Below are 19,001 nucleotides of genomic sequence, written 5' to 3'. Positions count from 1 at the left end.
ATTTACCCGCGGTAGCTGTGGTAACCAGGTCCGCGAGCCCCTCCCCAAACAACACTTCACCCTTGTAAGGTAAAACCTCCACATGCTTCTTTGAGTCAGCATCACCCGTCCATTGGCGGGTCCATAGAGCTAGTCTCGCAGAAATAGCCATGGCATTGGCTCTGGAACCCAGCAGCCCAACGTCTCTTTGAGCGTCCCTCATATATAAGACTGCGTCTTTAATGTGGGCTAAGGTTAATAAAATGGTATCCCTGTCTAGGGTATCAAGGCCAGCTGACAAGGTATCTGTCCATGCTGCAACCGCGCAACATACCCATGCCGATGCTATTGCCGGTCTGAGCAAAGCACCTGTATGCGCATAAATAGACTTTAAAGTAGTCTCCTGTCTGCGATCAGCAGGATCCTTGAGGGCAGCCGTGTTCGGAGACGGTAGCCCCACCTTCTTAGACAGGCGTGTTAAAGCCTTGTCCACCCTGGGAGAGGATTCCCAACGTACCCTGTCCTGTGCAGGGAAAGGATACGCCATAAGAACCCTTTTGGGAATCTGCAGTTTTTTATCTGGAGTTTCCCAAGCTTTTTCAAATAACTCGTTAAGCTCATGAGATGGGGGAAAGGTTACCTCAGGTTTCTTTTCCTTATACATGCGCACCCTCGTGTCAGGGACAGAGGGGTCATCTGTGATATGCAAAACATCTTTTATTGCAATAATCATACACTGAATACTTTTTGCCACCCTTGGGTGCAATTTAGCATCATCGTAGTTGACACTGGAATCAGAATCCGTGTCGGTATCAGTGTCTACTATTGGGGATAGGGGATGTTTTTGAGACCCAGAAGGGCCCTGTGACCCAGTCCAATCCGTGGATTGACTCCCTGATTTCTCCCTGGACTCTGCTTTGTCCAGTCTCTTATGTAATGAGGCCGCACTTGCATTTAACATATGCCACAGGTCCATCCAATCAAGAGTCGGCGTTGCCGACGGAGACACACCACTCATCTGCTCCACCTCCTCCTTGGAGGAGCCTTCCACTTCAGACATGCCAACACACACGTAACGACACCCCCACACACACAGGGATATATCTATAAGGCGACAATTCCCCCACAAGGCCCTTTGGAGAGACAGAGAGAGAGTATGCCAGCACACACCCAGCGCCAACCGACACTGGAATAAAACCAGATAGCGCTTTTATATATATATATCAATGAAATACACTCACTGCGCCAATAATTGTGCCCCCCGTCCCCTCTTTTCCAGCCCTCTGTCTTAAGCAGGGGAGAGTCCGGGGAGCCAGCTTCTCTGCAGCTTCTGTGGAGAAAATGGCGCTGTTAGTGCTCCAGCGGCGGGCTTCGGTCCCGCTTCAATTTTGAAAAAAATGGCGGGGGATCTCTGCATTTACTGCCCAGCAGCCTAATGTGCCCTTACATGCCAGTCCGGAGGTTTATTGCTGCCCTGGGCGCCCCCCCTGCGCCCTGCACCCATCAGTGCCTGTACTGTGTGTGTAGCGTGTGGGAGCAATGGCGCGCAGCGTTACCGCTGCGCACTTACCTCAGTGAAGATCTGAAGTCTTCTGCCGCCTTGAAGTCTTCTTTTCTTCTTATACTCACCCGGCTTCTATCTTCCGGCTCTGCGAGGAGGACGGCGGCGCGGCTCTGGGACGAATGGCGGGGTGAGACCTGCGTTCCGACTCCCTCTGGAGCTAATGGTGTCCAGGGGATCAGTACTAAATGCCGCCGGCCAGAATCCCGGCGGTCGAAATACCGACGCCGGAATCCCGACCACACAATCCCGACAGGGGTGGCGAGCGGAACGCAGCCCCTTGCGGGCTCGCTTCGCTCGCCACGCTACGGGCACGGTGCCTCGCTACGCTCGGCACACTATTATATTCTCCCTCTATGGGTGTCGTGGACACCCACGGAGGGAGAATATGTCAGGATTGTGGCGGTCGGGATTCCGGCGTCGGTATTTCGACCACCGGGAATCCGGCCGGCGGCATCTTGACCGCATCCCGTGTCCAGTAGCCTGAGAAGCAGAGCCTATCATTTAAGTAGGTCTGCTTCTCTCTCCTCAGTCCCACGATGCAGGGAGCCTGTTGCCAGCAGTGCTCCCTGAAAATAAAATTCTTTTTCAGAGAAACTCTGGAGAGCTCCTCTGTAATGCACCCTATCTCCTCTGGGCACAAAATCTAACTGAGGTCTGGAGGAGGGGCATAGAGGGAGGAGCCAGTGCACACCCATACTAAAAGTTCTTTATAGTGCCCATGTCTCCTGCGGAGCCTGTCTATACCCCATGGTCCTTACAGAGTCCCCAGCATCCTCTAGGACGTAAGAGAAATAGGCCTTACCGAACCGTCCGGTTTCGGTACCACAAACAGGTTTGAGTAATAACCCTTGGTTATTAGGTGAGGTGGAACTGGAACAATGACATTTGTTCGTACCAATTTTTGAATGGCTTCCAGTAGGATAGCAATTTCTGTCAGCGAAACTGGTAAGCCTGATTTGAAGAATCTGTGAAGTGGGAGTCCCTGAAACTCCAGTCTGTACCCCTGGGCAACAATATCTGTCACCCAGGGATCCAGGCAAGATGACGCCCAGACGTGACTGAAATCTTTTAGTCTCGCTCCCACCTGTCCGATCTCCAGGCTGGGAGGTCCACCGTCATGCTGACGATTTTGAGGACGCAGAACCTGGTTTCTGCTCCTGGGAACCTGTTGGATCAGGTTTTCTGGACTTTCCCCGACCTCCTCTAAAGAAGGTGGGGAGGGTTTTGGATTTTTTAAATTTAGCGGTCTGAAAGGACTGCAGTGCAGGCGTAGGATAAGACTTCCGAGCCGGTGCAGCTGCAGAGGGAAGAAAGGCCGACTTACCCGCAGTTGCCGTGGATATCCGCGCATCCAGAGCCTGACCTGTGAAGGGTAGGTTCTCCACACTTTTCTTGGATTCCGCATCCGCAGTCCACTGGCGTAGCCAGAGTCCTCTGCATGCCGAGACTGCCATGGGAGTAGCCCTTGCATTAAGCAGGCCAATGTCCTTCATGGCCTCCACCATGAAACCTGTTGAATCCTGTATGTGACGTAAAAACAAGTCAATGTCACTCCTATCCATAGTATCTAAATCCTCAAGTAATGTGCCTGACCACTTTACTATAGCTTTAGAAATCCACGCACAAGCAATAGCGGGCCTTAATGCCACGCCTGTAGCCGTGTATAGTGATTTGAGCGTAGGCTCAATCTTGCGGTCAGCCGGCTCCTTAAAGGCGGTTGAACCGGGGACAGGTAAAACCACCTCTTTTGACAATACTAGATACAGAAGCGTCAACTATAGGTGGGTTTTCTCACTTTTTCCTGTCCTCTTCAGGGAAAGGAAAAGCTATGAGAATTCTTTTAGGAATCTGGATTTTTTTCTCTGGGTTTTCCAGGACTTTAACGCCTTAGAAGCAGGGAAGGTAAGCGAGGATTTCTTATTTACTGTAAAATTAGATTCTTCTTCTTGCTCAGGCACTTTCTCAGAAATATGCAACACATCCCTAATTACTTCAGCCATCAACTGCACCCCTGTAGCAAGGGATGCATCTCCCCCCTGCATATCCCCATCACCATCCCCAGTATCAGAGTAGGTATCAGTGTCAACTTGCATTATCTGGGCAAGTGTACATTTTTGAGGATATGTAGGTGGGTCCATAGTAGTAGGGGCTGAATACTTTAAGCCCTCCACAGAGTTTTTCAATACCTGCGTCTCCCTTTCAGTATGGGACATCCTAGTAGAAATCTTGGATATCATTCCCCTTAAAGAATCCACCCATTGGGGTTCAGATTCAGAAGGCTGAGACAGTATATTACAGTCCTGAGTACATGGAATAGACTCCTCAGGAGAAGATAAACACTCTGCAGCACAGGACACAGAGTCCTTAGACATGGTAATGTGGGATATACACACTTACACACACACACAGGAAAATGTCAGAGACAGTTTCCCCCAGAGTACCTTCAGAGAGACACAGAGTATAAGGAACCAGCTACACAGCCCCCCTGTAGGCAATTATTATTATAAAAGCCCAGCGTTGACTAACTACCCTTAATAGAGTAGTTAGTATTGATATCACACTCCCCCCCCTGTCTATAACACCCTGGTACCGTGAGGCAATGGAGTTATGTGGGGGGCAGCGCTCGCTGTCAGCGTCCTTGCAGGGAAAAAATGGCGCTGGTGAGTGCTGGATTCGCTCTGAGAAAACTGGCCTGAGGTTTCCTGGAGCTAACAGTGGGATTAGCCCGTTAGCAGCGTGACCAGTGTAGGGTGATCCGCGCTGGTAACGGGTGCCCCTCACAGTGCCTACACAGAGTGTTGCTGAGCCTTCCTGGAGCGCAGCCTGTCAGTGCTGCGCTCCCACCCTTGTGCCGCCATACCCGCCGGCGACCCGCTAACCGGGACGCCGGCGCTGTATTCACCACTCTTCTTTCTTATGGCACTGTTAGGGGGTGGCGGCCGTGCTGCGGGAGTGAGCGGTGGCCTCGTGGTCTTGCGATCATCACCCTCAAGAGCTCAGTGTCCTGTCAGCGGAGTAGAGATTAACTCTTTAGGAAGTTGGTTCCTACTCCCCCCTAAGTCCCACGAAGCAGGAAGGCTGTTGCCAGCAGCCTCCCTGTTACCTAACTAACTCTAAAAAATAAAAAACTAAGAAAACTCCTAGGAGCTCCCCTAGCTGGAACCTGCTCCTCCAGGCACATTTTCAAAACTGAGTCTGGTAGGAGGGGCATAGAGGGATGGGCTAGCCCACAATATTAAACTCTTAAAGTGCCAGTGGCTCCCAAAGGACCCGTCTATACCCCATGGTACTAACTTGGACCCCACATCCTAGGACGTAAAAGAAATTGAAATGTAACCTAGAATCTATGGGTCTCCAAATTGGAAAATAAAATAAAGCTGGCCACATATGGTCTGCTTAATCGTTATTCAAATGCTTATCCACATGCATGGTTCCGATCAGCCGGGTCCTTTAAGGCGGTAGATCCTAGAACAGGTAAAACCACCTTCTTTGAGAGTCTGGACAAAGATGCGTCAACAATCGGCGGGTTTTACCATTTTTTCCTATCCTCCTCAGGGAAAGGAAACGCCACCTGTACCCGTTTAGGGATCTGGAATTTTTTCTCAGGGTTTTCCCATGCTTCCTCAAATATAGCATTCAGTTCCTTTGATACAGGGAAGGTTAGCGAGGCTTTTTTATTTTCAGTGAAAAAGGCCTCAACCTTGTCAGGTGTGGTATCATTGATATTCAACACATCCCTGATAGCATCTGTCATCAATTGCACCCCTTTTGCAAGGGATGCGGACCCCCGCAACACATCCCCATCACCGTCTGTGGTGTCAGTATCGTATCCGTGTTGTCTTGTGTGACATGCACAAGCGCACATTTATGGGGGTATATAGCAGAGCGTCCTGAGGTACCAGAAACCAGCCATACTGCCATAGAGTTCTGTAATACCTACCTGGGTTGCAGATTCATTACTTGCAACCCTGTCAGAAATCTGAGAAATCCACGATTTGATAGAAGAAAATCACTCAGGCTCCCTTGCTGGTATCTTTGCTAAACCAATGGGATCATCCTGGGAGGACAGTATCCCTGGACATAGCTAAAGGAGACCACCAAACACTCTACACATACCCACACAGGTGAGGGCAGACAGAGTTTCACCCCCAAGAACGGCAAAAGAGACACAGAGATTGGAGCCAACCCACACACATACCAAAGGGAGACCCCTTATCAGCGCTGACTGTGCACCTTAATAGGACACACAGTCGTATTGCAGCCTTTCCCCCCTTCTACAACCCCCTGGTACCATTTACAGATAGCTGGAGTTGCTGTGGAGGGACCTGATTCTCCTTCTCAGCGCTGTGCAGGCAGGAAATGGCGCTGAAACGCTGCTGGTTTCGCTTTGAGAAGCTCTGCCACCTTAATGGCGCTGTCTTCCCGCTCTTCATGGATTATACTGGCCTGAGGAATTAGTGCTGGCTGAGATCCGAGGACCCCGACAGGCTTCTGAACCAGTGTACGGGGTAAGCGCTGGCCCAGGGCGCCCCTCACAGCGCCGCACCATGTACCGCTGAGCCTTCCCAGGAGCGCAGTTAATACTGCGCTCCCTCCCCACTGCCGCCATCTTCACACCGGCCCCCTGCTTGATAAGGGGGTCGGTGTCTCACTCGCCACTTCTTCAGCTCTGCAAGGGGGTGGCAGCATACTGCTGGTGCGAGCGATCCCTGTGGCGGGGGAGCGATCCGACCCCTCTGGTGCTCAGTGTCCAGTCAGCGGAGACAGTGGCTCAGACCCCGCAGGGTGGACACTGCTCCCCCCCTTAGTCCCTCGCTGCAGGGAGGCTGTTACCCACATGGGGGGTAATTCCAAGTTGATCGCAGCAGGAAATTTTATAGCAGTTGGGCAAAACCATGTGCACTGCAGGGGGGGCAGATATAACGTGCAGAGAGAGTTAGATTTGGGTGTGGTGAGTTCAATCTGAAATCTAAATTGCAGTGTAAACATAAAGCAGCCAGTATTTATCCTGTACAGAAACAAAATAACCCACCCAAATCTAACTCTCTCTGCAAATGTTATATCTGCCCCCCTGTAGTGCACATGGTTTTGCCCAACTGCTAACAAATATGCTGCTGCGATCAACTTGGAATTACCCCCATGGAACCCCTTTCCCCGAATGCCGAGACCCCCATGACTCCTGTCACTGGAGATCCCAGCAGCCAATCAGGGAGTGCACATCATGGCGCTCTCCTGCTTTGCTGTGCGCTACTAGCCTGTCAATCAGGAGTAACGCAGCAGCTGGAATGGAGGATAGCACTCCTCCATTCTAGCCTATTATGGGAACTTTGCGGTCTGCGGCTAACCGCAAAGTTAATTGGGGTCACACACAAGAGTGACCCCAATTAACCCAGGGGTTAGCCACAGACCGCAAAGTTCCCATCATAGGCTAGAATGGAAACCTCCATTCTAGCCGCTGCGAACCGCCTGATTGACAGGCTACGCACAGCCAAGCAGGAGAGTGCCATGACGTGCGCTCCCTGATTGGCTGCTGGGATCTCCAGTGACAGGAGTCACGGCATTATACATACACACAGTATACAGGTTGAGTATCCCTTATCCAAAATGCTTGGGACCACCAGTATTTTGGATGTCGGATTTTTCCGTATTTTGGAATAATTGCATACCATAATTATATGTCATGGGGATGGGACCCAAGTCTAAGCACAGAATGCATTTATGTTACATATACACCTTATACACACATTCTGAAGGTAATTTTAGCCAATATTTTTAATAACTTTGGTGGTCATTCCGAGTTGTTCGCTCGTTGCTATTTTTAGCAGAATTGCTAATAGGCTAAAATCCGGCAGTTCTGCGCATGCGTATGCACCGCAGGGCGCACTCGCTAAGCAATTTCACACAAAACTATGCTATTTTACTCACGGGCAAACAAAGCTTTTCAGTCGCTCTGTTGATCGGAGAATGATTGACAGGAAGTGGGTATTTCTGGGTGGTAACTGAGCGTTTTCTGGGAGTGTGCTAAAAAACGCAGGCGTGCCAGGTAAAAACGCAGGAGTGGCTGGAGAAACGGGGGAGTGGCTGGCCGGACGCTGGGCGTGTTTGAGACGTCAAGCCAGGAACTAAACGGACTGACGTGATCGCAATCTAGGAGTAGGTCTGGAGCTACTCAGAAACTGCAAGGAAATACTTAATAGCAGAATTGCTAATCTTTCGTTAGCAATTCTGCTATGCTAAGATACACTCCCAGAGGGCGGCGCCTTTGTGTTTGCATTTCTGCTAAAAGTAGCTGGCGAGCGAACAACTCGGAATGAGGGCCCTTGTGCATTAAACAAAGTGTGTGTACATTCACACAATTCATTTATGTTTCATATACACCTTATACACACAGCCTGAAGGTCATTTAATAAAATATTTTTAATAACTTTGTGTATTAAACAAAGCTTGAGTACAATGAGCCATCAGAAAATAAATGGCACTGTGGGGACATTTATGTTTCTGACACTGTGGATGCATATCTGGCACTGTGGGGGCATTTATGTACCTGGCACTGTGGGGGCATTTTGGGCATTGTGGGGGTATTTATGTATCAGGCACTGTGGGTGCATTTTGGACACTGTGGAGGCATTTATGTATCTGGCACTGTGGGGGCATACCTGGCACTGTGGGGGCATTTATGTATCTGGCACTGTGGGGGAATTTCTATCTGGCACTGTGGTGGCATTTTGGACACTGTGGGGGCAATTATGTATCTGGCACTGTGGGGGCATTTATGTATCTGGCACTGTGGGGGCATTTATGTATCTAGCACTGCTGGGGGGCATATAATGTGTATCTAGCACTGCTGGGGGGAATATCATGTCTATCTGGCACTGCTGGGGGGCATATCATGTGTAGCTGGCACTGCTGGGGGGCATATCATGTGTAGCTGGCACTGGGGGGGGGGGCATATCATGTCTAGCTGGCACTGCTGGGGGGCATGTGTCTAGCTGGCACTGCCAAGGGCATATCATGTCTAGCTGGCACTGCTGGGGGGCATATCATGCCTATCTGGCACTGCTGGGGGGCATATCATGCGTAACTGGCACTGCTGGGGGCATATCATGTGTAGCTGGCACTGCAGGAGGGCATATCATGTCTTTCTGGCACTGTGGGGGGCATATCATGTGCATCTGACACTGCTGGGGGGCATATCATGTCTATCTGGCACTGCTGGGGGGCATATCATGTCTATCTGGCACTGCTGGGGGGCATATCATGTGTAGCTGGCACTGATGGGGGCATATCATGTGTAGCTGGCATTGCTGGGGGCATATCATGTATAGCTGGCACTGCAGGGGGGCATATCATGCCTATCTGGCACTGCTGGGGGGCATATCATGTGTAGCTGGCACTGCTGGGGGCATATCATGTGTATCTGGCACTGCTGGGGGGCATATCATGTCTATCTGGCACTGCTGGGGGCATATCATGTCTATCTGGCACTGATGGGGGCATATCATGTGTAGCTGGCACTGATGGGGGGCATATCATGTGTAGCTGGCACTGCACGGGGGCATGTCATGTCTATCTGGCACTGCTGGGGGCATATCATGTGTAGCTGGCACTGCTGGGGGTCATCATATGTAGCTGGCACTGCTGGGGGCATATCATGTCAATCTGGCACTGCTGGGGGGCATATCATGTCAATCGGGCACTACTGGGGGGCATAGCATGTCTCTCTGGGAATGCTGGGGGGCATAGCATGTCTCTCTGGGACTGCTGGGGGGCATAGCATGTATCTCTGGCACTGCTGTGGGGCATAGCATGTGTAGCTGGCACTGCTGGGGGGCATATCATGTGTATCTGGCACTGCTGGGGGCATATCATGTGTAGCTGGCACTGCTGGGGGGCATGTCATGTCTCTCTGGCACTGCTGGGGGGCATATCATGTGTAGCTGGCACTGCTGGGGGGGCATATCAGGTCTATCTGGCACTGCTGGGGGGCATATCATGTCTATCTGGCACTGATTGGGGGCATATCATGTGTAGCTGGCACTGCAGGGGGGCATATCATGTGTATCTGGCACTGCTGGGGGGCATATCATGTCTATCTGGCATTGCTGGGGGCATATCATGTCTATCTGGCACTGATGGGGGCATATCATGTGTAGCTGGCACTGCTGGGGGGGGCATATCAGGTCTATCTGGCACTGCTGGGGGGCATATCATGTCTATCTGGCACTGATGGGGGGCATATCATGTGTAGCTGGCACTGATGGGGGCATATCATGTGTATCTGGCACTGCTGGGGGGCATATCATGTCTATCTGGCACTGCTGGGGGCATATCATGTCTATCTGGCACTGATGGGGGCATATCATGTGTAGCTGGCACTGATGGGGGGCATATCATGTGTAGCTGGCACTGATGGGGGGCATATCATGTCTATCTGGCACTGCTGGGGGGCATATCATGTCTATCTGGCAATGATGGGGGCATATCATGTCTATCTGGCAATGATGGGGGCATATCATGTGTAGCTGGCACTGCACGGGGGCATATCATATGTATCTGGCACTGCTGGGGGGCATATCATGTCTATCTGGCACTGCTGGGGGCATATCATGTGTAGCTGGCACTGCTGGGGGCATATCATGTGTAGCTGGCACTGCCGGGGGGCATATCATGTCTATCTGGCACTGCCGGGGGGCATATCATGTCTATCTGGCACTGCTGGGGGCACATCATGCCTATCTGGCACTGCCGGGGGGCATATCATGTCTATCTGGCACTGCTGGGGGCATATCATGCCTATCTGGCACTGCTGGGGGGCATATCATGTGTAGTTGGCTCTGCTGGGGGCATATCATGTGTAGCTGGCACTGCTGGGGGGGCATATCATGTGTAGCTGGCACTGCTGGGGAACATATCATGTCTATCTGGCACTGATGGGGGCATATCATGTGTATCTGGCACTGCTGGGGGGCATATCATGTCTATCTGGCACTGCTGGGGGGCATATCATGTCTATCTGGCACTGCTGGGGGCATATCATGTCTATCTGGCACTGCTGGGGGCATATCATGTGTAGATGGCACTGCTGGTGGGCATATCTATCTGGCACTGCTGGGGGCATATCATGTGTATCTGACACTGCTGGGGGGCATATCATGTGTAGCTGGCACTGTTGGGGGCATATCATGTGTAGCTGGCACTGCACGGGGGCATATCATGTCTATCTGGCACTGCTGGGGGGCATATCATGTGTAGCTGGCACTGCTGGGGGCATATCATGTGTAGCTGACACTGCTGGGGGGCATATCATGTCTTTCAGGCACTGTGGGGGCATATCATGTGCATCTGACACTTCTGGGGGCCATATCATGTCTATCTGGCACTGTTAAGGGCATATCATGTGTAGCTGGCACTGCTGGGGGGCATTTCATGTCTATCTGGCACTGCTAAGGGCATATCATGTGTAGCATATCATGTGTAGCTGGCACTGATGGAGGCATATCATGTGTAGCTGGCACTGCACGGGGGCATATCATGTGTAGCTGGCACTGCTGGGGGACATGTCATGTGTAGCTGGCACTGCTGGGGGCATAGCATGTGTAGCTGGCACTGCTGGGGGGCATATCATGTGTATCTGACACGGCTGGGGGGCATATCATGTGTATCTGACACGGCTGGTGGGCATATCATGTGTAGCTGGCACTGCTGGGGGGCATATCATGTCCATCTGGCACTGCAGCGGGGCATATCATGTGTATCTGGCAATGCTGGGGGGCATATAATAACTATCTGGCACTGCTGGGGGCATATCATGTGTAGCTGGCACTGCTGGGGGCATATAATGTGTAGCTGGCACTGCTGGGGGGCATATCATGTGTAGCTGGCACTGCTGGGGGGCATATCATGTGTATCTGACACTGCTGGGGGGCATATCTTGTGTAACTGGCACTGCTGGGGGGGCATATCATGTGTAGCTGGCACTGCTGGGGGCATATCATGTGTAGCTGGCACTGCTGGGGGGCATATCATGTCTATCTGGCACTGCTGGGGGGCATATCATGTGCATCTGACACTGCTGGGGGGGCATATCATGTGTATCTGACACTGCTGGGGGGCATATCTTGTGTAGCTGGCACTGCTGGGGGCATATAATGTGTAGATGGCACTGCTGGGGGCATATCATGTGTAGCTGGCACTGCACGGGGACAGTGACTGCTGGGGGGCATATCATGTCTATCTGGCACTGTGGGGGGCATATCATGTGCATCTGACACTGCTGGGGGGCATATCATGTGTAGCTGCCACTGCTGGGGGGCATATCATGTCTATCTGGCACTGCTGGGGGGCATATCATGTCTATCTGGCACTGCTAAGGGCATATCATGTGTAGCTGGCACTGCTGGGGGGCATATCATGTGTAGCTGGCACTGATGGGGGCATATCATGTGTAGCTGGCACTGCACGGGGGCATAGCATGTGTACCTGGAACTGCACGGGGGCATATCATGTGTAGCTGGCACTGCTGGGGGGCATATCATGTGTAGCTGACACTGCTGGGGGGCATATCATGTGTAGCTGGCACTGCTGGCGGTTATATCATGTGTAGCTGGCACTGCTGGGGGGCATATCATGTGTAGCTGGCACTGCTGGGGGGCATATCATGTGTAGCTGGCACTGCTGGGGGGCATATCATGTGTAGCTGGCACTGCTGGGGGGCATATCATGTGTATCTGACACGGCTGGGGGGCATATCATGTGTAGCTGGCACTGCTGGGGGGCATATCATGTCTATCTGGCACTGATGGGGGCATATCATGTGTAGCTGGCACTGCAGGGGGGCATATCATGTGTAGCTGGCACTGCAGGGGGCATATCATGTGTAGCTGGCACTGCTGGGGCATATCATGTGTAGCAAGCACTGCTGGGGGCCATATCATGTCTCTCTGTCACTGCTGGGCGGCATATCATGTGTAGCTGGCACTGCTGGGGGGGCATATCATGTCTATCTGGCACTGCTGGGGGGCATATCATGTCTATCTGGCACTAATGGGGGCATATCATGTGTAGCTGGGACTGCAGGGGGGCATATCATGTGTATATGGCACTGCTGGGAGGCATATCATGTCTATCTGGCACTGCTGGGGGCATATCATGTCTATCTGGCACTGATGGGGGCATATCATGTGTAGCTGCACTGATGGGGGGCATATCATGTGTAGCTGGCACTGATGGGGGGCATATCATGTCTATCTGGCAATGATGGAGGCATATCATGTTTAGCTGGCACTGCAGGGGGGCATATCATATGTATCTGGAACTGCTGGGGGGCATATAATGTCTATCTGGCACTGCTGGGGGCATATCATGTGTAGCTGGCACTGCTGGGGGCATATCATGTGTAGCTGGCACTGCCGGGGGGCATATCATGTGTAGCTGGCACTGCCGGGGGGCATATCATGTGTAGCTGGCACTGCCGGGGGGCATATCATGTCTATCTGGCACTGCCGGGGGGCATATCATGTCTATCTGGAACTGCTGGGGGGCATATCATGTCTATCTGGAACTGCTGGGGGGCATATCATGTGTAGCTGGCACTGCTGGGGGCATATCATGTGTAGCTGGCACTGCCGGGGGGCATATCATGTGTAGCTGGCACTGCCGGGGGGCATATCATGTCTATCTGGCACTGCCGGGGGGCATATCATGTCTATCTGGCACTGCCGGGGGGCATATCATGTCTATCTGGCACTGCTGGGGGCATATCATGCCTATCTGGCACTGCCGGGGGGCATATCATGCACTGCTGGGGGGCATATCATGTGTAGCTGGATCTGCTGGGGGCATATCATGTGTAGCTTGCACTGCTGGGGGGCATATCATGTGTAGCTGGCACTGCTAGGGGGCATATCATGTCTATCTGGCACTGATGGGGGCATATCATGTGTATCTGGCACTGCTGGGGGGCATATCATGTCTATTTGGCACTGCTGGGGGCATATCATGTGTAGCTGGCACTGCTGGGTGGCATATAATATCTATCTGGCAATGCTGGGGGGCATAACATGTCTCTCTGGCACTGCTGGGGGCATATCATGTGTATCTGACACTGCTGGGGGGCATATCATATGTATCTGGCACTGCTGGGGGGCATATAATGTGTAGCTGGCACTGCTGGGGGCATATCATGTGTAGCTGGCACTGCCAGGGGGCATATCATGTCTATCTGGTACTGCCGGGGGGCATATCATGTCTATCTGGCACTGCTGGGGGCATATCATGCCTATCTGGCACTGCCGGGGGGCATATCATGTCTATCTGGCACTGCTGGGGGCACATCATGCCTATCTGGCACTGCTGGGGGGCATATCATGTGTAGCTGGCTCTGCTGGGGGCATATCATGTGTAGCTGGCACTGCTGGGGGGCATATCATGTGTAGCTGGCAATGCTGGGGGGCATATCATGTCTATCTGGCACTGATGGGGGCATATCATGTGTATCTGGCACTGCTGGGGGGGAATATCATGTCTATCTGGCACTGCTGGGGGCATATCATGTGTATCTGGCAATGCTGGGGGGCATAACATGTCTCTCTGGCACTTCTGGGGGCATATCATGTGTATATGACACTGCTTGGGGGCATATCATGTGTAGCTGGCACTGTTGGGGACATATCATGTGTAGCTGGCACTGCACGGGGGCATATAATGTCTATCTGGCACTGCTGGGGGGCATATCATGTGTAGCTGGCACTGCTGGGGGCATATCATGTGTAGCTGGCACTGCTGGGGGGCATATCATGTCTTTCTGGCACTGTGGGGGCATATCATGTGCATCTGACACTGCTGGGGGACATATCATGTGTAGCTGGCACTGCACGGGGGCATATAATGTCTATCTGGCACTGCTGGGGGGCATATCATGTGTAGCTGGCACTGCTGGGGGCATATCATGTGTAGCTGGCACTGCTGGGGGGCATATCATGTCTTTCTGGCACTGTGGGGGCATATCATGTGCATCTGACACTGCTGGGGGGCACATCATGTCTATCTGGCACTGCTAAGGGCATATCATGTGTAGCTGGCACTGCTGGGGGGCATATCATGTCTATCTGGCACTGCTAAGGGCATATCATGTGTAGCATATCATGTGTAGCTGGCACTGATGGAGGCATATCATGTGTAGCTGGCACTGCACGGGGGCATATCATGTGTAGCTGGCACTGCACGGGGCATATCATGTGTAGCTGGCACTGCTGGGGGGCATATCATGTGTAGCTGGCACTGCTGGCGCGCATTTCATGTGTAACTGGCACTGCTGGGGGGCATATCATGTGTAGCTGGCACTGCTGGGGGCATAGCATGTCTCTCTGGCACTTCTGGGGGGTATATCATGTGTAGCTGGCACTGCTGGGGGCATATCATATGTAGCTGGCACTGCTGGGGGCATATCGTGTAGCTTGCACTGCTGGGGGGCATATCATGTGTAGCTGGCACTGCTGGGGGGCATATCATGTCTAACTGGCACTGCACTACTGTAGACAGATTCAAATGTTTGAAAAGTCGGTCGGGTGTCTGTTTTTCCTGTCTATTAGATAGGAAAAAACTGACTTCCAACTGACTTTTCAAACATTTGAATCTCTCCCATTATGTGTACGGAACACTACTGTGGTTGTTGTGTGCTTAGAGGGGGTGTGAAAATATATTTATTTATAGTTTGATAATATGAAATTGCGAGGCCACGCCCACTTTTCCAGGAGCGCACGCGCCTTCGGTGCGCGCATGGGGGGGGCTTTGACATTTTCATGCTCAGGGTGCTAGTAGGCCTGGAGCCAGCCCTGCCCTTTTTATCCATTCACCTGTTCAACACAGATGCCTGCGATCATAAATTAAGAGAAAAGTCCAGGAGCATAGCATTTTGTCCCTCCTGGAGAGGGTGATGTTGGGAGGTATGCAATAACACGGGGCTGGAGGGGAGGTGGAGCCATTAATGGTGACTGACAGCCTAGCTCAACAAAGGCTTATAGGGGGGCTGATGCGCATACCCAGGACTCCCTGGTCCTAAACCCTGAAGTTCTTACAGGGAGAGCTATCCTTTGTGATTTTCTTCATTTATAGGGCACTATTAAACTCTGTTATGCTTGCAATGATTGGCGGAATGCATCGCATACAAAATATGATATGTCATGTATCCCGCCCTCCTCTGTGTTAGACCCCTTTCAGACATGCATCAAAATCCCAGGTGTTTTTTTTGTTTTGTTTTTTTTTCTTACTTGAAGCCCGAGGTGAGGTGCTTCATCACCCAGTGTCTGTGCCAAACGTGCTGGGGGCATAGGATCTTGGACCCTCTCCAAAAGGAGAAGGGCCCCTTTACTCCCCAACCCCTCAGAGCCCAAAGGCCTACTGAGGGGAAAAGGGTCTGTGGGTCCCTCCTTGCCGAGGCGCAGAGGGACCCTCTTGTGTCCCCAGGGTTGGCTGAAGCGTCCCCCTGGGGACCGAAAACAGCGTCTGGCCCTCCCCAAAAGGAGAGGGCCTCAGCAACAAGGGGAGAGGGTAGCCCATAAGGGTCTCTCCTAAACCCCAACAAAAAACCGTGATCGTGACTTACGAAACAAAAATAAGTCCTAGTGCATATATAAATAAATAAGCCCGGGGGGGGAATAAAAAATTATCCTTGCCCTAGCCAAAAGGCCAGGGCAAAGGAAAAAGTGCATCAGAAGTTGGGGAGTGACAGTGCTCGTGTCATCAAAGTGCAAAGGCGCCCGCACCAGTGCAAATTAAGGCACCCCTAGGTCACCCCAGGGGCACGTGTCACCTCGAGCCGCTCCCAGTCTCTCAGCCAGACCAAGTTTCATACCCGCTCTATGCCAGGGTCAACCCCCAGTACGAGAGCAGATACTAAACCAGGCCGTTCCCTGTCCAACGTAAAGTAAACCACGCCTTACGAAGTAGGGATACTAAGCCCGGTTTTTCTCCACTCTCGACCAGGGGCCTTGCCACACCCCGGCACGGTACTCCACAAGGTGTTTCTCCATTCCACATCTAGGAACCTCTCACGCTCCTAGTGTAAGAACAGGTACTCCACCCTGTGTTTCCCTCGAGCAGATACTACACTTGATCTTAGCCAAAAGTCCGAGAAGCACTTGAACGCGCTTCTACCCAGGATTTTGGTATGTGTGATTGCAAATGACCTGGGACTTAGTCCCAAGTCCATGATCCTTCTCCCGACCAGGGTCATGGAGAAAAATGACAAATAATGTAAGGTGCATGAATCAAGAAAGAAAATATACTGTAGTGCTATGGATTGTTTCAGGGAGGGAAGCCCCAAGCCGATATCTTACTTAGAACCACATGAGGTCTAAATCCATCTCTGGTCAGGGATACACTTTCTTGTTTAAATCTTGATAACTTAGTGATCCACCTTGATTTCATTATTTTAATATAACCTGTTCTAAATAAGAAGCTGGAGCACGAATAAGAAGTGAATAAGAAGCTGGCCAAATAAGAAGCTAACTTCAGCCTCGTATAATAAAGGTACTGTATATTGTAACAGTGTTACAGCATACGTCTTCAAAAACAATCTTATCTACAATACACATAACTATGATTACCATGCCGGGACACAAATGAATTACACAGGTTCTTTGGATGGCTACTTTAATCCTGCATTTCACCTGGTTTTAATCAGAACCAGTATAATCCATGAGTGTCCCAGTTTAAAGGGATGGTATGGGAAGCCTACATACAGTATAACTTTCATGTTGAGTATTGATCTGGTATAGTACAGAACTGTGAGTGTGGATATCAGAATGAGAATCAGTATTTTGATACTGGAGAATAAATTAAGATATCAGCCTGTAAGTAAAACATTCATTTAGTAAAGTAAAAAGGAACATTTAGCTACACAAAGATATTTTACAAGTGCAAATGTGATTGGACGAGTTGTCAATCATGTACACACTGTAATACAGAACCCTTATCGCTGGCAGTGCTTTGTGGGACTTGTAGTTCCACAGCAGCTCAATGACTATCATATCAAAAGTTTCATTCCTGGTGTCCCCATGACCCACAACAGACAAAGTTATCAATGTTTGCTGTTCTATTAACTATTAAATATACACAACATGGTTGATTTAGAGAAAAGACGAATGTTCACTCATTACCTTGTGATATTGTTGTTAGAGGACTACGTGCAGCTTCCTCCTGTGGCCTCTGCCCCACACCCTCTGCTACCTAGACGTAGAAACAGTGTACTTTACATGAAGTCATTAGGTGTGACTCATTTGCTTACTGTACGTTGTTGTTGCACTAGTTACATAACAAACATTGCAATATTCATTGTGCATGACAGCTGATCTGTATCATAGAGGAGATCCTGTATACAGAAAGGCATTAACTGCAAGGTCTTCTGGGATAGGTGATATATTCAATTCAACCACTAGAGGGCAGATTCTTACTAGTTTTTGTACACGAATACTGTCCTTCGTGTTATACAGTACTTCTTCTTTTTTTAATTAACATTATTTATATAGTACACACATATTCCACAGCACTTTGCAGAGTATATTTGGTCATTCAGTCATCACCCCTGCTCTAGTGGAGCTTATGTCTAAATTCCCTACTACACATGCACATGTATAACACACACTAGGGTTGGTTATTTATTTATTTATTATTTATTTGTTAGAATCCATTTAAGCTACCAGTATGTTTTTGGATTGTGGGAGGAAGCTGGAGCATCTGAAGGAAACTCATGTAAGCCTGGGGGAACTTACAAACTCCACACAGTATAGATCCTAGGTGAGACTCAAATCCAATACAGTACCTTAACACAGTGAGACAGTAATGCTAATCACTACACTGATGGGCCCTACACACTCATACCCTCCAGCTGTACCTTTTTAGCAGGTACAGTAGCTTTTTTTTTATGGCCTGTACTGATTTTGGCTCTCCAAACTTCCATTGAAAGTATAGGAAAGGGGGCGTGGTCACGGCCACTTTACCCATGGCTACACCCCCTTTCCTAATGTTGGAGGGTATGCACACTTGCCAATGTGTATGTGCGATATAAACGATCTCGTTCAGTAATGAACTATAAATCGTTCATATCGCTCAGTGTGTATGCACCAACTCTGAACAATGCGTGTCCCTGCGGTCATTCATCGTTGGTTTTCCCTCGTTTAGCATAGCAAGCCAATTTGGACGATGAAAACTAACATCGTCCAAATTGGAAACATCGACAAGTGTGTAGGGCCCATAACTGTATCCACATTAATGTTTATACACTGCAGAAGCCTGACTAAATGTGTAATTTGTGGCTAGAATGCAAGTTGTAGCCAACATTTTAACATAGGCCCTCATTCCGAGTTGTTCGCTCGCTAGCTGCTTTTAGCAGCCGTGCAAACGCTAAGCCGCCGCCCTCTGGGAGTGTATCTTATCTTAGCAGAAGTGCAAACGAAAGGAT

The 19,001-nt window shown here is 50.6% G+C and overlaps 1 protein-coding gene across 1 annotated transcript in view; it reads right to left on the bottom strand.

The window, feature by feature from the left end:
* Nucleotides 1-17,918, bottom strand: part of LENG9 (leukocyte receptor cluster member 9) — a 32,544-nt gene extending 14,626 nt beyond the window's left edge. The window contains exon 1 of the mRNA XM_063941652.1: nt 17,701-17,918. The gene's annotated coding sequence lies outside the window, so the exon portion shown is untranslated. The remainder of the gene's footprint in view (nt 1-17,700) is intronic.
* Between the last annotated feature and the right edge of the window lie 1,083 nt (nt 17,919-19,001).

This window comes from Pseudophryne corroboree, chromosome 10, assembly GCF_028390025.1.
Source record: "Pseudophryne corroboree isolate aPseCor3 chromosome 10, aPseCor3.hap2, whole genome shotgun sequence".
In the NCBI taxonomy this organism is placed as follows: Eukaryota; Metazoa; Chordata; class Amphibia; order Anura; family Myobatrachidae; genus Pseudophryne; species Pseudophryne corroboree.
This window is presented reverse-complemented; position numbering and strand designations above follow the sequence as displayed.